General features: G+C 40.9%; 1 protein-coding gene across 1 annotated transcript in view; it reads right to left on the reverse strand.

The window, feature by feature from the left end:
- PEAK1 (pseudopodium enriched atypical kinase 1) overlaps window positions 1-5,574 on the reverse strand; it is a 182,819-nt gene extending 177,245 nt beyond the window's left edge. Inside the window, exons 1-2 of the mRNA XM_038767609.1 lie at window positions 5,503-5,574; window positions 2,262-2,321 (exon numbers count right to left, since the gene is read on the reverse strand). The gene's annotated coding sequence lies outside the window, so the exon portion shown is untranslated. The remainder of the gene's footprint in view (window positions 1-2,261; window positions 2,322-5,502) is intronic.
- Window positions 5,575-6,000: the final 426 nt, after the last annotated feature.

Genomic DNA, 6,000 nt, shown 5'->3' on the forward strand with positions numbered 1-6,000 from the left:
ATTTTAAATCTCCATTTTCTCAAGCACCCCGGGGCTGAATTTTGTTCTGACACTTGGTGCAAACCGACAAAAATACGTTTCTGACCATTTCTCACTCCAAAATTCATTCCAGGCACTGAAAGAAAATACTAGGCTACAGAAGTAGGAAGATACAATGTTCAAAGAAATCAAGTGCAAAAATTATACTTTGAGCTGAAAGGCTAAGTCCTGTACAACCCAAGATATTTTAGAAAAAAGGACAATTATTTGAAGAAAAATTCATTAAGCAGTAGCGCCATTACGTAATTTTCCAAGTTCAGACAGCTTATTCGCCAGCATATACATACACACGAGCAAAAACAGTTTAGAGTTTTCTCAAGGAAAAGAAGGATTTAATGTAGTAAATAAAGAGTTCTGCACAAAATTAAATTTACACTCAGGAATTAGGACATTTCTCTGTGGTTCAGCTTCCTTATCTGTAAAATGGGGATTAAATACCTACACTAGAATGTAAACCCCCCAACTAGATTGTAAATTCCTTGTGGGAAAGAATCAAATCCCCAAATCCAATTGTACTCTCTCAAGTGCTTAGCACAGCACCTTGAAGAGAGTAAATGTTCACTTAAAGCCACCGACTGACAAACGATTTTGAGATTGAACCAAAAACAATGCACAGATAGTATGAAAAACTGAGATTAATACTGGATTTGGAAACAGATCATTTACTCATTCAACTGTATTTATTAAGTGCTTACTGTGCACAGGGTACTGTACTAAGCGCTTGGGAGAGTTCAATACAACAAGAGACACATTCCCCACCCACAATGAGCTTACAGTCTACAGGGTAACAGATAACACATTACCTTTTTTTACATTAAAGCAATTTAGAAAAAAAATGGATTCAGAAAAATTATTTTTCTAGGCACCCTACTGCTATTTTAGAGTATTTTTAAAATATAATTACAAGATTATCTTGGGGGGGGGGGGGGTAGAGTTTAAAGAGAAAATTTTCCAAAAAATGTTCTAGAAAAGCCACTTGCATTAGCACATAGAAATTTGGGGCCGGCAGAAAGGGAATAAGGAGATGGTAACAGAATTCAGGCGTTAGAGAATTTTGAAGATGATGAAGCAATCACTATAAAGCGGCGGTGAATTTATCTTCATCCTCCACTGAAATAAAGTTGTCTTTCCGAATATGTGAAACATATAAAGTATCAGTTGACACTGCCTGGATCCAGCCTTCCAGGGAGGACTCACTTTAAATAGCTTAAAGGATTCTTCACTAAAAATTGACAACCAAAACCCACGGTCTCAAACTAAAGTGCAGATTTATTTTCAGATGGATTATAAGTAATAATAGTCTCGAGTGTGTTCAAAGAAGCTACTTTGCTACCAGATCTGTCTGCCACTTGACAGCCTGTTTTTTTCATAACGCTTGGACAGCTGGGCAGTTTTGCACATATCAGCTTGTTTACAAAATGTTTCCATGGGAAACAATGCTGTTCGGTGCCATTACAGATTCTTCTAAGACTAGATTCATAGTTTTACATATTCAACTATTTTAGATTCACCTTCTAAAATAGAGTCTCAGATTGAGGCTCAATCTGACTGCAATGCAGCAATACAACTGATTAAAAAAAAAACTTTTCAAGAAGATTTTGTACAGAATCTATTTCAAAAAGAGTTGACAGACTACTATTCCACCTAACTGAACATTTGCCTGCATAATTCATCTTTAAGATAGTGTTCCGATATCCTTTGGGCCTAAAGCACTTATACCTGTAGACTATAAACTCTCAGTAGGCAGGGATCATTTCTACCAATTCTACTGTATGGTACTATGATTGACTGATCAAACGATATAATAATGCTGCCAAATACAACATATACACAGAATAAGCTGTAGTGATAAAGCAACATACTTCACGCTATGCAATACGCAAAAAACCTCCTCTGAACACTCCGATGCTAAGCTTTATAGTTTTAAATAAGTATCGCCTCCCTCTTTTAACTAGACTAAATGAAGTATCTTGTTTAGAGTGTGCCAAGCTCATCAACTAAAGGAGGAAACATGGCAAATACGATCACTGACAAAAATACCCACATGTCTAAAATGTCCACATGCTACTCAAGATTAAAATATGTAGAGATTGTAAAGATAACCTTGAATTTTAAATAACCTACCTCCTAATAAAATCCAGGAGGAAGGACAAACCAACTCTAAATCAGCAAAATGCCCTTAGGATGGGACTTAAAAAAGAATAATTGTCTCAGCATCTCACCTTGATGATGGCTTGTTACACAGGTCGTCACAGAAAAGAAGGTGCTGTCGGGCCAGTCATCTAAATCAAACAGAAAAATAAAGAAGTCCTTTAAGAATTAAAAATATGTAAATGCCCAACAACAGGAGAGATGCTGGTAAACACACCGGGGCACTTGGTGGGATTTCAAATCCCTTCCCTAATGCTTAAACTTTAGTAATTGGAAAAAAAAATCTTTTGGTAGTAGCAGAGCTGACTAAATTGGGGCTTGGATTTTGTGTCTCCTCCCTGCCTTCTCTAGATTTGTCTTCTTGGGGGTAAAGAGAGTTGGTAGTGGTGGTGGTAAGAGCCAGGGTCTGGATCAGGTCACATATCATCTCCTTCACCGTGGCAGCACAGAGGCAGAAGGGAAGCAGCAGGAGGGAGGAGGACAGAGTGAGATACCTCAAGGCCCAGATCCTGCTCCATTAATAGGACTCAGGCAAAGATTCTGGGAGCAAGTCCCTGTGGCCTAGTGGAAAGATCTTGGGCCTGGGTTCTAATCCCCGCTCTACCACTTCCCTCCTGTAAACCTTGGACAAGTCACTTCACTTCTCTGGGCCTCAGTTTCCTCATCTGTAAAACAGCATTTAAATCTCCCTCCTACTTAAACTGCGAACCCAATGTGGCACAGGGACTGTGTCCAACCTGACTGTATTGAATCCACCCCAGCACTTCATATAATGCTTGGCACATAATAAGTGCTTAAACCTTTGGGCATTTAGTACCATGACATAGTGGATAGTAACCTAGGAGTCAAAAGGTCATGGGTTCTAATCCCAGTTCCGTCACATGTTTGCTGTGTGACCTTGGACAAGTCACTTCATTTCCTTGGGACTCGGTTACCTCATCTGTGAGCCCCACGTGGGACAGGGACTGTGTCCAACCCAATCTGCTTGCATACACTCCAGCACTTACTACAGTGCCTGGCAGATAGCAAGCGCTTAACAAATACTTGTTATTATTACTATTTAGTATTCACCCCACCCTCAGCCCTACAGCACATAGGTACATATCCATAAATTATTTATATTAATGTCTGTCTCCCCCTCTATAGTGGAAGCTTGTTGAGGGCACGGAACGTGTCTACCAACTCTGCTGTACTCTCCCAAGTGCTTAGGACAGTGCTCTGCACACAGTAAGTGTTCAATAAATACCATCGATTACTAATAGTTTCCAGGCCCTGCTGGGGACAACCCAAGGTGTCTCAGATTGAGAGTAGAGTAAGGGCAGGGCTGGAGCTGCAACGGAAGCAGGGCCCCAAGCCTACTGTCACTCAGGAACCTGGCTTGAGAGTCCTTCATTTAGCCGTAAGGGTGGATTATTATGAATTTAGTGGCTAGTCTCTCTCCTTCCTTACTTGGCAGCTCCAGGAAACAAGAATGGGCAAGGGTCCTCTCAGGGATCAGAGTACAGGCAGCAGAGGAGACAGAGTTGTCCCAAGCCCACTACTGGATTCCATCCGCTGTGCCTGGCGTAAACGTGCTGCTCAGATCCTTCTTTCACTTATTCATTCATTAATTAATTCAGTCATATTTATTGAGTGCTTACTCCTATCCCAAATTTATTAGGGTATCATGCTCCTTGCTGACCTCCCAGCCTCCTGTCTCTCCATATTCAGACCCTACTTCACTCTGAAGCCCGGGTCATTTTTCTACAAAAGCTTTCAGTCCATGTTTCCCCACTCATCAAGAATTTCCAGTGGATTCCCATCCACCTCTGTATCAAACAGAAACTCACCATGGGCTTTAAAGCACTCAATCCCCTTGCCCCCTCCTACTTTACCTTGCTGCTTTCCTACTACAATCCAGTCCATACGCTTTGTTCCGCACTGTACCTCGAGCTCGTGTATCTCGCCGCTGCCTGAATTTCCCTCCCTCTGCATATGACAGTCCATCACTCTCCCCACCTTCAAAACTTTATTATTTTTTTACTTTTTTATAGTATTTGTTAAGCGCTTGCTATGTGCCAGGCACTGTTAATAAATAATAATAATGATAATATTTGTTAAGCCCTTACTATGTTTCCAGCACTATTCTAAGTGCTGGGGAAGATACAAGGTATTCAAGTTGGACACAGTCCCTGTCCCATATGGGGCTCGCAGTCCTAATTCCCATTTTACAGATGAGATAACTGAGGTACAGAGAAGTTAAGTGACTTGCCCAAGGTCACACAGCAGACACATGGCGAAGCTGGGATTAGAGCCCAGGTCCTTCTGACTGTTCTAAGCACTGGAGTACATACAAGGTAATCAGATTGGACAGAGTCCCTGTCCCACATGGGATTCACAGTCTTAATCCCCATTTTACAGATGAGGCAACAGGGGCACAGAAAAATTAAGTGACTAGCCCAAGGTGACACAGCCAACAAGAGAAGCAGCATGGCTTAGTGGAAAGAGCAAGGGCTTGGGAGTCAGAGGTCATGGGTTCTAATCCCAGCTCCGCCACTTGTCAGTTGCGTGACTTTGGGCAAGTCACTTAACTTCTCTGTGCCTCAGTTACCTCATCTGTAAAACGGGGATAAAGAATGTGAGCCCTATGTGGGCCAACCTGATAACCCTGTATCTACCCCAGCACTTAGAATAGTGCTTGGCACATAGTAAGCACTTAACGAATACCATCATCATCATCATCATCAACAAGTGGAGGAGCCAGGATTCAAACCCTCTGACTCCCAAACAAGTGGCCATGCTGCTTCCCCTTGTAGTTTGCTACACTAACAAAGTTGCTCTGTAACATACTGCATTGTTTGGGATGGGTCATGGGGTTGATACAGCCTTAAAACCATGAAGACTACTTTATTTAAAGTGTCAAGGAAAAAATCCCTAACAATATGAAAATGTTAACAGTTCATTTTATCTTTATCCTCTATATTATTCTCTATATTGTAAATTTCTTGAAAGCAGAGATCATGGATACTAATTCTACTGTGCACTTAGTACAATGTTCTGCAGACACAAACGAATCATTTAATAAATGCTACTGATAAATTTTATCTTATTTGAATAGGTTTTTCAGTAGAACGTCAGGAATGACGTAGAACTAAGGGTAACCAGAAAGGGATTTTTAAAACGAATATTTTTAACAGCACAACAGAAACATTTCTCTGCACCTCAGCATTTTAATTCCACAGCAAAAAATACCACTGAATTAAATAGGAAGTAATTAAAAATAAATAAAAGAACTAAAGGGGGTTTTAATGACAGGAACCTAAGATGACTTACGTGATTAGCAATCAGTGTCTATTTCTAGTTAGAATTTCAATATTTCAAGGGTTAGGCTGTACTGCGCTCTGTCCCTGGAAACCAGCATTCAAAGTTGGATTTTAGAGATTTCTGAAAAAGCAATTCAAATGATTCTACTGGAGGGTGAGGGCAAGAGACATAACTCTGGCCCCATTGAAAAGGGTCCCACTTGCCTTTAATGCTTCTTAAAAAATCCCAAATGTTTAGTTTAATCCCATCTTTTAAGCAAAGTACACTGCGGCACAACTCAACCCTGCCCTTTTTGGCACTTTCCCGAAATATCAGAGGACATTTTAAGAAACTACTTGAGAGGGTGAGGAGAAAAAGGGGAAGTTGGGGTGCGGGGGGGAAGCATGTCACCAAGATGAGAGTATTATACCAACTAGCAGCATACCAATTGCTGACTATCACAACAATTCGCCCAAGGTGAATCACCCAAAGAGATGATGAAAGTATATTTTCTCTGCTGCCCGGGAA

The sequence above is a fragment of the Tachyglossus aculeatus genome, chromosome 26 (assembly GCF_015852505.1).
Source record: "Tachyglossus aculeatus isolate mTacAcu1 chromosome 26, mTacAcu1.pri, whole genome shotgun sequence".
NCBI classification, from domain to species: domain Eukaryota; kingdom Metazoa; phylum Chordata; class Mammalia; order Monotremata; family Tachyglossidae; genus Tachyglossus; species Tachyglossus aculeatus.